Source organism: Haliotis rubra, unplaced genomic scaffold (genome assembly GCF_003918875.1).
Source record: "Haliotis rubra isolate DU_JTF1 unplaced genomic scaffold, ASM391887v1 Scf73, whole genome shotgun sequence".
Classification (NCBI taxonomy): Eukaryota; Metazoa; Mollusca; class Gastropoda; order Lepetellida; family Haliotidae; genus Haliotis; species Haliotis rubra.
In genome coordinates, this window is record NW_025767446.1 from 2,148,839 (window position 1) to 2,162,460 (window position 13,622).

General features: G+C 37.6%; 1 long non-coding RNA gene across 1 annotated transcript in view; it reads right to left on the minus strand.

Annotated features, from left to right (window-relative positions):
* Positions 1–268: 268 nt before the first annotated feature.
* LOC124259618 overlaps positions 269–13,622 on the minus strand; it is a 49,399-nt gene continuing 36,045 nt past the window's right edge. Inside the window, exon 3 of the long non-coding RNA XR_006893876.1 lies at positions 269–1,701. This is a non-coding gene — a long non-coding RNA (uncharacterized LOC124259618). The remainder of the gene's footprint in view (positions 1,702–13,622) is intronic.

Sequence of the window (13,622 nt, forward strand, 5' to 3'; positions counted from 1 at the left end):
GTTAATGGAATCTGAACAAGACAATGAAGTGATTGACAATCCAGTGCATCGATCCATGGAATCATTCACCAAGCATGGCCACTTGTTCCATTTATCACATCAGAAAGACATAGGTTGCTTCAGATCTATGAGCTGGAATCCCCGATGGGAAAATGTAAAACAACATTCAAAACGTAATGTGTACACACAAACTGATGTACAGTGGCGACTGTGCCAAACTGCGGTAGAGCGAGCAACGCCTTGTTTACAAACAACAAACACATACGAATATCCTCCGCAGCCACCATATAATTATCCAAATAGAACATGCTCCACGCCGTGAACTTAGTGGCATCAACATTAACAGGCAACATATTTTCAATCAATATTAGTGAATATTATCAATCATGTAAAGTTGGCAGATAATTTGTGTTTTTCTGATTTACCGGAATCAGCCACAGATAATATCTAACCTATACCCGTGTGTCGTGTTGAATATATGAGATTTTACCCTCAAGAACAATTATTTCACACTTCAAATCGAAATCCTGCTAAAGCAACACAATTACTGAAGACGTGTACATCACTGTTAGTGAGAACAACTACCTCCATGTCTATCACCCGTGGTTCCGATGTCGGCGAACCTTAATACGGCATGGCCATGTGATACTAATGGACTGATAGTATTACTTCTTTATATATGTCATCAAAATCTCATCAAATACCGCAGTTGAAATGTACTCGATAACAAGAAGAATCTACTTAAAGCATGTGTACCACTTCAGTGTTTAACAGTACATGTATATTTGCTTAGCACCATGAATCAGATTTGACAATAGAATAGATTAATACATTATTAATCTGTTCAAATTCACAATCCTATGCGTTCAAAATACGCGCAATTACACAATACATGAAGAATTTAGATACATTTAACAAGATTAAAACTATATATTTCTATAAAATCTTCAAACTGACTTTCTTCTTACATTAGTAAACCGATATTGTAAGTGGTCGCTTTTTAGTTAACACGGCAAACTGTTATATTGTAATATGTGTAATATTAAGTTTTCATTAAAATAGGAATGTTCCAGGTCTCCAGTTTGATATTTATGTATAGGAGGATAATCGCATATCACAAACACAACACGTCAGAATAACTATATTATAATATAGTATAATATAATTATAATTACAACTTCCTGTCTTCATTTCAATAGATAACTTAATCCTTCTGACTGAAGTTTAGGAGACACAAACAATATTTTAATGTCACATTTTGGTCAAACATTTCACATGAAAAATAATATTTGGTTAAAGAACGAACAGTAAAATGCACACATGTTAAGTTATAGATAGGTTCACCATGTTGATTCAGCAATCTGTCGAAGATCAATTCACAAATGCCTTTTTTATTGAAATGGTTTCAATGGTTTGTGTTAAATGTCATGTAAATATGGTATTGTTATATCTAGTCCAAGAAACAGGAACGCACGCCATTTCCCCGCCACTTCCTCTCATCTTCCTCTTCCTCTCCTCTTAGCCATGCCGAGTATCGTCAGAAAGTCATGTAGTAGTCTATGGTTTGGGAGGTTTATTACAAAATAAATATTTATGTCACTCTCGCCTCGCCGTTTGCACACGAGCATCGAATGTCTTCAATGATCTCATGCGATGTCTTCAAAATACGCCGAGAGGTCCATTGGTGCCGAATCGTACCAGCTGAAACAGCAACAGAAACTACGTGAACTTCAATTAAAATACACAAGGGCATATCGATGGAATTCGTTTCTGTTAGTGGCTCAACTATACTTGTCTTATGCGTGACCAAGACGGACTATGTGTCTATGATCTTGGTAATCATTTTGTTTTGTTATGTAGCTATATTCATGATATAGTCGGAATCGTAGATGGACTCAGGCTCCGTAGATATTTCTAATAGTGGTTTAAGGATTTTGTAAGTTTTAGGTACTTGTGAAATTGTCATGATCTCAGGATCAGGGGATGATTTGCATAATTATGTATCATACTTATTATATCACTTTTGCTCCAGGGATCTAGCAACATTGAGTAATAGTAAATGAGAGCTTTTAGCAACATTCCAGCATTATTACGTCGGGGGACAACAGACATGGGTCTTATACATTGTACCCATAAGGGGAATCGAGCTCGGGTCTCCAACTTGACCAGCGTTTTCAATTCAAAGTTTATTCGGTATAAAGGTCAAAGGCCCAAGTACAAAACTCACAAAATAACAATGACAAAATGGTTAGGTATACCTTTTAAACACTTCTGAACCTTAAAGCTTCTTTTATAAACTTTGCTAAGTTAATTAGGATATTCACTTTATCACAACTTAATTACACATTAAATTTATAAATAGATGGATGTTTCCAGAAATACTCAGGAATATACTTACGTCTTAAAATGGAATAAACTTTACATATTAACAGAAAAAGGTATTCATCTTCTATACATCCATTCATACATAAATTACAAAATCGTCCATCGAGAACAACGTCTACCAACGTTTATCATTAAAGGCAATTCCCCAGATCTTAACAAAAATAAAAGCCTTCTATATTCACGATCCTTATGAGTGGATAAATAATATTCAACTGTAAGTAGAGATTTATATTCTTGATAGAAACATAACTTATTTAATTCACAAACTTTTGAAAACTAATCTTGTTGGTGGCAATCTTTAACTCTTTACAAAAACTTACTAAGAAATAAAGAACAAATACCAACTTCCTGAGAGATCCAAACAAATCCAAAACCATAAGAGAAAAGTAACATTTTAACATTTGAAGCCCATGTAACACGACTACAGTCACTAAAGATTTACAAAGAACGTTTCAACAATTAGGGAACCAATCCGCCCTTTAAACTAGTGTATATCATTGTATCGTCCTTTGTGTAAGGGATGAAAACCCTCCTACGGTGAAAAGGAGTGTATTTACAATGAAGATAAACATACACAAGCAATCGTCTTGCCAGAATTTACCAGAGTCGGGAGATATTGGCATATTGTTTGCGACAGGAGACATTGTTCTTTATCTTGTTTACCAGGATTATGACGAGTGTCATGAATAATTGAAATCATCCGGAGCATCGATCCATACAAGGGGTACGATGACATAGATCAACCAATTCTACAAGGCTTCCATTAGATGCCTGTAATGTCAAGTAATGGTTGCTGAAGACCAATTCTAACCCGGATCTTTAGGAACCGTGTGATAGTAAAATGTTTGACATGTGGGTCTTTTGTACCCCAGTGAGTTGCCCTTGTGATTTGAAATCATTTGAAACTTCGATCCAACCATACGTTCGACACCCGACACAACGGCGTTCGATTGTAGTGAGTGAGTGAGTGAGTTAAGGTTTAAGCCGCTTTTAGCAATGTTCTAGCAATACCACGCGGAGGACACCAGAAATGGGTCTCATACATTGTACCCATGTGGGGAATCTAACCCGGTTCTTTGGCGTGACGAACGAATGCTTTAACCACTAGGCTACCCCACCGCCCCGTGTTCGATAGTATATTATTACACGGTATATGAAATGCTGAACAGTCCTTTATAATATTTTTGCTGTCAGAATGATATCTGATTTCAAACAAAACATTCACAAACGTTTGTGATGCAGTCGGCAAAATGAAGTCTGTTCTAAAAGTGTCTTTGTTAAACGTAGCATCAATAGGATCAGATATTGTTTAGATTCTAATAATGAGCAGTAACCAGAATTTTAATGAACCAGCAATGACGTCAAAGTGTACACGCAAAAACTTTAAATACGCCGGATATAGCGAACTAAATTCGTGGTCCCTTGGCGTTATTGTTCAACAAAGACATCGAAATGAAAGATCACAAAGATTTATTTACAAGATAAATAGTCATGCTATTCCATGAAGATTATCATTGTGCAAGTTCTTACGGATCAAAGGGGAATAGAAATAAAATAATTATTTTGAAAGCCGTAGATATGTGGAGGATATTTGTTTTTCTTAGCGAAAACATGTTCATCTTGAAATGAAAATGTGAGTGGCACTGCCACTAGTGATTATTTTTCAGATCACGACAAGAAAGCTTGAAGCTTAGTTCCAGAGACGACAGTTATTAAGAACAGTAAATGCGAATTCTGTCATGTCAGTCCGGGTATCATGTAACTGGGCATGGTCTGAGCGCAAATGTGTGAGTGGAGTGTCGATCTGAATTTATGAAACGCCGATAACAAAAATATAAAATGACCGTCACCTGTTCACGAATACCTAAATTCGTCACTGTGTGACAGCTGATCGTTACCATACCGTGATGCATTTGTCTTGCCACGTACTAAATTTCAATCGTGGCATGAAAAGTTCAACAGAGAGCCATATGATGCTTTTTGAAATCAGTGAGTGAGTGAGTGAGTTTAGTTTTACGACACACTCAGCAATATTCCAGCCATATGGCGGCGGTCTGTAAATAATCCAGTCTGGACCAGACAATCCAGTGATCAACAGCATGAGCATCGATCTACGCAATTAGGATTCGATGACATGTATCAACCAAGCCAGCGAGCCTGACCACCCGATCCCGTCAGTCATCTCTTACACAAACATGGGTTACTGAAGATCAATTCTAACCCTGATCTCAACGGGTCCTAAAGACTTTTGAAAACGTAATCACCCTAACCCTTATCAGCGATCGGGATAAAACACATTATTTAAGGCACGAAACGGAAAGTTCCTTTGGATTTGACAGTTGCATTTTTTTAATATTTTAGTTTTCCTGCTATACATACCGTTTTCGCTGCTTATAACCTAATAATGTCTGAAAGAAATATTTTACTTAAGTTTATGCTCAATGAATCAGATTAGTGCGGCTCTATGGAAACTGTTGCTTGATGACGCCATTGCATACAGATATTAGAAAATAGCTGTATTAGAACATTTAGACGGCAAAGTATTAGTCGGTATCCTATTGTATTTTAACTGCCAACCCTGAACTGCCTCTGCGTGCATACAGTTAAACCAAAGAATGATCAAGTAACATGAGGTTCAACCGTCTGCTTACTATTCGTATAAGCTGACCAATGTCAATTTATATCAAGTGGCAGGTAAACAAAACCATATTTTGAAGGGTAGAATACATGACAATATTGACAATAAATTCCATATTTCCCTAAAAGTGAAAAAAGATTTACTAAACATACACACAAAAATGAGTGAAAAAGTTGCCTTGGTGATCATTGGTCGTCTTTTCACGCATTGTCATACAACAATGCCCGACCTATGAGTAGTTCTCCTTGCACTATCCAGGAGAGAAATCAGAGAATATACCCACCGTTTATCTTGAACGGTGTACAGATATGCAAAAGTGCACACAAAAATCTAATTCAACATTCACTTGTCTGGAATTTCTAACCTTAGATATTGGCACACGGTATTAAACACAAAGCGTAATGCTACAATTAGGAATGTGAGCTAGATAAAATCAGTTACAAAACCAATTCTAGGAAATCGTGTCGATCAAATAGATATGGGACTGAAATATCATGATCATGCAGCGTTTCATCTTTCACTTTGATATGACAACAATGATTCCATATGAATCTGCAACCTACAGAACGTGCATGACCGCAGGACAAATACATTCCATCCGTGGCTTGATACGGGATGGAGATTTATTAATGCCATTACAATTACGATTTGCAAATAGTTTCCTTCGTGATTAATTGTCACACTGAGACCTCCTGCCTTAGCATAAAAAACTAGCCAGTTGATGTATCACTTATAAAGTTGGACCTGATAAAACATTGAATAATGGGCCCGACGGCAAACATACATGAATCATGTTATTGACTCACTTTATCTTATTAGGAATTATTGTCATGGGCTGGTTATTGTAAGAACACATTGGTCGAAATCAATATCTCACGTGTAGAATATCTCATGACATATATGACATTTTGGCTTATGCCTCATGACGTTAATACACAGTTTAATGTTCCGTCGGACACCATCGTCCCATTGTATTAAATTGTAATGACAGTTATCTTCTTGACAATACGCATAAACCAACATATGTCTTAACAGGTCACGTGTACTATTTCAGCACGTATTAGTGTAGATTAAAGCACCAAATCAGTTTCAAAGTGTCGGGAAAAAGAACATATCCACCTGCGAGGGTAGCTAACATGATCAAGAAGTGGGAACTTAAGTTGTTGCGACTGTTTTTTTCCTGGTAACGATGAGATTGAGTTCTAACATTTTTCTGAAATCCAGTTTCCAAGCATATACCTTCCTTTGCCTGGCACTTTATGCTACGTGTTGTATAAGTGAGTGAATGGACCTCAGTCGCTTGGAAAATAATGCCATCTGAATAGTAACTTAACAGTGACAACTGAAAGTTACTCGGAAGGAGAATGAGAATGATCCTTCCTAATTGCGACAAATCTACGATGCCAACCGTCAACCAGAAGTTCTGGGCTTACGTGGAACAGACCTACCTAGCGACACCTTACCCCACTTGACCACCCGTTCTCCTCCTGGTGATGTTCGGAGTCATTATAGTGGGTCTGATTTGGGAACCGCATCATGGTATTTCAAGTAAAAGCCATATATCCTGACTAGGGCACAAGTAGCGCACACCCACGTATGAAATACGCGTCCATCGCAAATTGAGCGCAAACAGTTGCACACGACATACAACCCATTTAACCTGACTTATATAGCTGAAATGAATACAGATTCTTTAATGTTCGGTTCTTCCCCACACTTGTTACGCTAAAGTTGGATCCTTGGGTAAAAAGCCTCATTAACTAACAATGAAAAAAGAAGCAAATGCTGAATGATCATACGAATTACAGTCTCATGGGTCCTGTAAATCTGCTGTCGTCGGTTGTCCCACTTAAGTCAGATCAGAGAAACGAACTGTCTGCCTTCATGGACAAAGTTGCAATTTATTTAAAATGGAGAACGGGAAACGGAAATGTGGACCCGCCACTTGGGCACCATAATTGACTATGCAGTGTAGTTTCTCACGAACGTCGTCATGATTGTACTATACAGTTGATGTGTACGGTGATAAGTGTCTGCGATCTCATGGAATCTTCCACCCACATGAAGCCAACACGCTAAGTTATGACTGAAATCCTGATTAAAGCGATTAGTTTTGCATTTTGCATTAGTTTTATTTATGTGTCTACGTCTTCCAAGCATCAAATTTACGTCACATGGATTTGTGTCACATCCTCATGCAACCATGACAATCACTTTAATTAAATAGAGTTCCAGTCTTCCGTCCCATTTTGTGGGTTAAAATAGGTCCCTGGCAGATATTGCAAGATGCGATTTAATGTATCGCGTCATCCACATTAGGCCCTGTGCCCTGGATGAAAGAGTGTTATAGAACCCCGATGGCGTGCGCTGTTCTTTTTGGTTTCAATCCCTGGACTATTTGGCCCAGATATACTGTCCTCCTTCATATTAATATAGCAGCATGCAACGTTAAACAAGGAATATTACTTAAATCCAGTGTACTGTGGGAACAATTATTAAGGCGACAACCGTCGGCATATACAATAAACTAGCATTTATCGATCATGCATATTTTTTGGTCTCGACCACTTGCCCTTTGGTTTACTATGAATTACTAGCATAATGATTTGGGTTGGTTTGGTTGTTGTTTAAAGCCTTACTCGGCAATATTCCAGTTGTGTGGTGGCGGTATTTAAATGATCATGACTGGACCAAACAATCCAGTGAGTATAAGCATCGATACAAACCCGAAGTGGCCTCTGTACATTAACTGTTTGATTATTGTGTAACGTCACACTCAGTAATATTCCAACTAAATGTAAACTTTGTAAATAGTCGAGTTGGATCAGACAATTCAGTGATTGACGTCATGAGCATCAATACATGCCATTGGAATACGATGTCACGTGTCAACTAAGTAAGTGATCCTGTTAGTCGCCTCTTACGACAAGCATGGGTTGGGTTGCTGGAGACCAATTCTAACCCAGATCTTCAAGGGTAAAATTATAACGAATGCAGAAGGGCCACTAATTTTATTTCGCTGTAGCGGTTGTCTTCTGTAATCTAAGCCGTTAATGTGAGGGAATGTCCAGTCTTGATTATTGGCCGAAACAGATTTCAATTGGCATTCACTGATAAAAGATGAATGGATCAAAGATGAATGGATGTAAGATGAATGGACCACTGAAAGTCAATGATGACATCAAGTGGTCGCTAAAAGAGGACGTGTGTCCAGAAAAATCTATCGAGATAACAGAGCCTTTACTGATTTAGTAGAAACTCATACGTTTGATATGGAAATTTTGAATTACGCCTGCTGGGTACACGCTCAGATATTCTGCTGTTTATACATGCAGGTGCATAAATACGAAGGTACCAGGAAGTATAATGTTCCGTAAAATAGATACGAGTGTATATCAATTTTCCTGGCTTCATAGATGTAGTTTCCTGTAAGATGAGGTTTGTGAGGAATATCATATTCCGTAAGATATAAAACCCAGCTGCGAGGCAAACATTATTGTGACGTCAACATATTTCATTGGTAATCATCTGAAAGCACCAAAGCAGTTGTTGTTCGATTTCCATGAAATTTAGATAGCAACTGAAGCAAGGACGCCAACGAATACTATCATACATTGGGACGCAAATACTAGCGTTCGTGCAACAGAATTGACATGGAATGTGGAATGTGGAATCTAAATGTGCGTTTCCATAGCCCCTATTAAATACTGGTATATGTGGGTAATACAGTGGAAGCTAAATGGCTGTTTGATTATAATATTTGTCTGACTGACTGACTGAGTTTCGGTTTACGCCGCTTTTAGCAATATTCCAGCAACATCAGGGCGGGGGATACCAGAAATGGGCTTCACACATTGTACCCATGTGGGGATTCGAACCCGGGTCTTCGGCGTGACGAGCCAACGCTTTAACCACTAGGCTACCCCCCCCCCCCCTATTATATTTGTAGAGAAACAAAGGAAACTTCAAGTGTTCCTTTATTATTTTCTAGTTTTCATCACCAACTTTGAATAGCGCTGTGGTGATGAAAACTGGAAAATAATAAAGGAACGCTTGACGTTTCCTGTGTTCCTTTATTCGTTTCTCCACGTATATTATGAATACCGATATACGAAGCATATGTATACAATGATCAGAGTTAAGTGGAATGTGTACAAGGAATGCCTTCTTCTTACCGAAGCGTCATAATCCTAGTTCGTTAAGCGTTTCACGTGGTGTTTTGTCAATAAACCCAAGGTGACAGTTCTTCCCGTATCTTGACAGATTGTCCTAAACATTTGAAGATAAAGATGTAACCAATCTATCATCACACATTCAGAAGCAAGTATCCAACGTACCATGGGGTGAGCCATTTTCTTAAAATGTTTTGTGCAAGATAGTAACATAAACACAGACCTTTCTTGATTTTACAACGGATTGAATAATCTGTGATACGGGATTGAGATGATGCGTTTTCTGAATCCTGGGAAATTTCCTCTATTTAATGGTAATTTGAAATGGAAGTGAGTTAGTGAATATGGTTTGACGACGCTTTTAGCAATATTCCAGCAATATCGCGGTGGGGGACACCAGATATGGGCTTCACACATTGTACCCATGTGGGAAATCGAAGTCGAGTCTTCAGCGTGAAGAGCGAACGTTTTAACCACTAGGCTATCCCACGGCCCCTGCAATGAGATACTGAACATAAGCGAGACAAAGGTTCCAAAGAAGATGACTATGAATCTGGTGGTCCTAGGTGCCAGTTCGAAAGGCTTTCGCCGCTTGCCAGTACCTGAACAGTGGCTTTCAGCATATAGTTGACACCATATGGTCCAATTTCAGTGTGTTCAATCCATTTTAACGCCCATGCACAACATGCGCATTCTAAAGCTTATGTCTGTTATGATAACTGTGGATATACAACCTATATTTCTTTTGTTCGTAATCTTCTAATTTTTCACATGGTTTTGGTTATGTCTGGTTGTCTCAAGGTATTGGTGAAATTTGAAGTTTTCCTTCAAATGTTTAAGAAGGTTGCAGTTGATATGTATACTCATGCCAATAATGGTTGGCACCCCCTTCAATTTTTAATTGGAGGGTGGGGGGTGGGGTGAGGGGGGTGGGTTTGGGGATGACAACCATTATTGGCATGAGTATATTTACTATCATGGAATGGTATTATACAAGAAAGTATTAGATATAGTTTATATAGATAATATTAAAGCATATTAGAATCAGAAAGCATCTCACTCTATTAACAAATAAAAAACAATGAAACATAAAGACTTAGATGTGGAATTTTAAAATTAAAAGTTAACGAGGGAAGTCAACGACTATGTCAAATGTGTAATACTGGAGTTGGTGATGAATATCATTTTATCCTTTTATGTAAATATTAAAGCAAGTTAAGACAGCTTTATCTACCATGTATGTATCACCACAAATATTCACAAATTTAGACAGCTAATTAATTCAAAGTGTACATACAGACGTATTAGATAATTTAAGTAGACATATTTGACAAAGCTTAATCTTAAGAGAACATTATGTTTGAAATCTGTAGCATATATAAAAGTATGTATATTACATTGTATGTAATTCATGTTCGATGCAAATTGTATTATAATATGTGTATATTGGCCAATGGCTTTCATTCAAATAAACAACTTGACTTTACCCGCAATATCAGCACAATGCAGATGAACATTTAAACGCTGTCATTATACAGATGTGCCAACTTGGGAAAACGTCAACATGCTCCGTTCGCATGTTCTACAGCTGCGGGACGACTTTTGACATTACTAACCCATGCTACAAAACCTCCTCACCTGCAACTATTTTAATTTTCACTACCACTTCTTTGTGAGGTGAGAGATAAGAAGACATCAGGAAAAGCAGAAAGATCAAAATAATCAATCTACTGGTCAAGCTAACAAGAAGCTATTGACCATATTGTTGTACTTGCAAAGGCCAAGGACAAATATGTTCTGTACAGGAACTTGCACATGATGCAACCTACTAATGTAATATGGTACTCAGCACGGGTATCAATAGTGAAGGGGAATGTCTCTAGGTATACTATTTAAGCATCCGTTACACACTCACACAAACAAACACCCATTACACACATCTTCTTATTCATATCTCCATATTTCAGTAGTAATTCCTCCAAAAGTAGTGCCTCCAAATATACTAATGAAGCGTTTGTTTCATGCTATCACAAAGACCCAACACACACACACACACACACACACACACACACACACACACACACACACACACACACACACACACACACACACCTCATCTTATTCCTTTCTCCCTTTTTCCAGTAAGAATCAGAAAAAAATTCCATTACACACACTAACACACAAAACAAAACACACGCACACATGTATACACTTTCTTCCTCTTTCCTTATCCACTTTTCTCTGCCCATTCCATCTCTACTCTTTTCTCCTTCATTATAGTTTATTTCTTAGAATTCAATCAAAGCTTACATGTGATCAGCCATTACTGCATTTCAATGACTCATAAATATAATTGTCCTATCATATTATACAAGCGATTCATGTGCAAATTGCCAATTAGTAAAATATAATCTGTGACAGATGATGTTGTTTTCCTCGGGAGAGAAAATATTTTATCTTAACGATACGTTTAATGCTTCAAATGAAGCAAGTGTACATTGCCATTATAAATGTTTCTTATCCAATAACAGTGATATATCAAAGCCCAGATTGGAATCAGGAACATGTTATCTTGCAAACATCATGGGCCTACCTTATGAGGAGAAAACACTGATAGGTTCATGAGATCTATTTGGATTTTTATGAGCTACTAATAAACTAAATTTTGACATGATTGGGTGATTTGCGTCAATGTTCAACTTTTTATAGCTTGTTAACATATAATGTGATACCTACTTGTGATCTGTGACATTTGAAGGGCATGCATGATGTACTGGTGTCGAAACTATACGTAAACGGCTTATTGGAAGACAGTTCTGTTTATGATTGCAATAGCATCCAAGGCTTGTTAATCGTCAAGGCTTCAACAGGTGCTTGGGCGGTGGGGTAGCCCAGTGGTTAAGGCGTTCGCGCCTAAGATCCGGGTTCGATTCCCCACATGGGCATAATGTGTGAAGCCCATTTCTGGTGTCCCCTGCCACGATATTGCTGGAAAATTGCTAAAAGCGGCATAAAAGTTAACTCACTCACTCACTCATCCATGATGTACCTTTTCTCCAGTGCAATTGCCCAGAATGAATTCATTGATATCTGTGATCAATTGTTGAGGTAGGTATATAACGTGTGATGTAAATAGAAACAACAAAACCCTTTCCACGAGAAATCTCTGCTAAAAGCTGCGTCGATTGTACAATTTTAATTATATCATCACTATGACTACTTCTATATGGCTCTGAAATATGGGGATTACAACAATATGACAGTATTGCAAAAAGTTTCTTGGTGTAAAACCGAACACATGTAATAGGATGGTTTACGGAGAATTAGGTCGATTCCCCTTGTTTATATACTCTTCCATTAAAGACATAAAGTATTGGGTAAGATTACTGCATAAGCCTTGCCATAGGTTTCCGAAAAAATGTTATGATATGATGAAATTGTATGACGAAAATGGGAAAAGAAATTGGGTGAGTGATATTAGGGAGTTGTTGTATAAAACTGGTTATGGTTATGTGTGGTGTGATCACAATGTTCAGTTGCATACCAATTTTATCATATCATTTACACAAAGAATGAAAGATATCTATTTCCAGTCTTGGTCGGAATCACTACTTCTATCCACAAAATGTTTATACTATAATCAATGGAAATCGGACATACGTTTTGAAGACTATTTAGCAAAAATCGGCGTATAGAAGTTCCGTATAGCTCTCTCTCGTTTTCGTTGCTCTTCCCATGAATTATTTATTGAAACTGGCAGGTATGCAGGTATACAAAGAGAAAACAGAATATGTCAGTTATGTAATATGAGTACTGTTGAGGATGAACTACATTTCCTTCTAATCTGTCCTGTTTATACGACTCTACGAACGAACTACTTAAAGCCATAATATTATAAGCATCCAAGTGTAACAACATTAATTTCACTATTAACAGATACTACCACATCAATATTACAGAATCTGGCAATGTACATCTATTTCGCTATGAGATTAAGAAAACGTATTGTTGCAGAAAAGAATTTATAAATGACTTCTATCTACTCATGTAAACTCTAAATGTACTACAGGCCTGTGGCCTTTTTAAGTACTGAAATAAAGATTGATTGACTATGAGATTGTTTCATGCCATATTCAGTAGTGTTACGGGTGTACGACGCAGTCTTCCAAATATGAAGTTTGGACCAAAACCTCCAGTGATTGACACAATAAATGATGACTGAGCGTGTGTTCATGAATCACTGACAGACAGTGATGATACCATGTGTTCGCGAAAAGTATCCTCCCCCGCCTAGCACCCGTCATAAACATATGCAAAAGTTTGTCAACTCTTCACCTGACAAAAATCGCAAACGTATGGTACAAGTCAAAATAGGGAATTGCATCGGACATGACTTTTTTCACTGATGCATCAAGTGCTGTAATGTC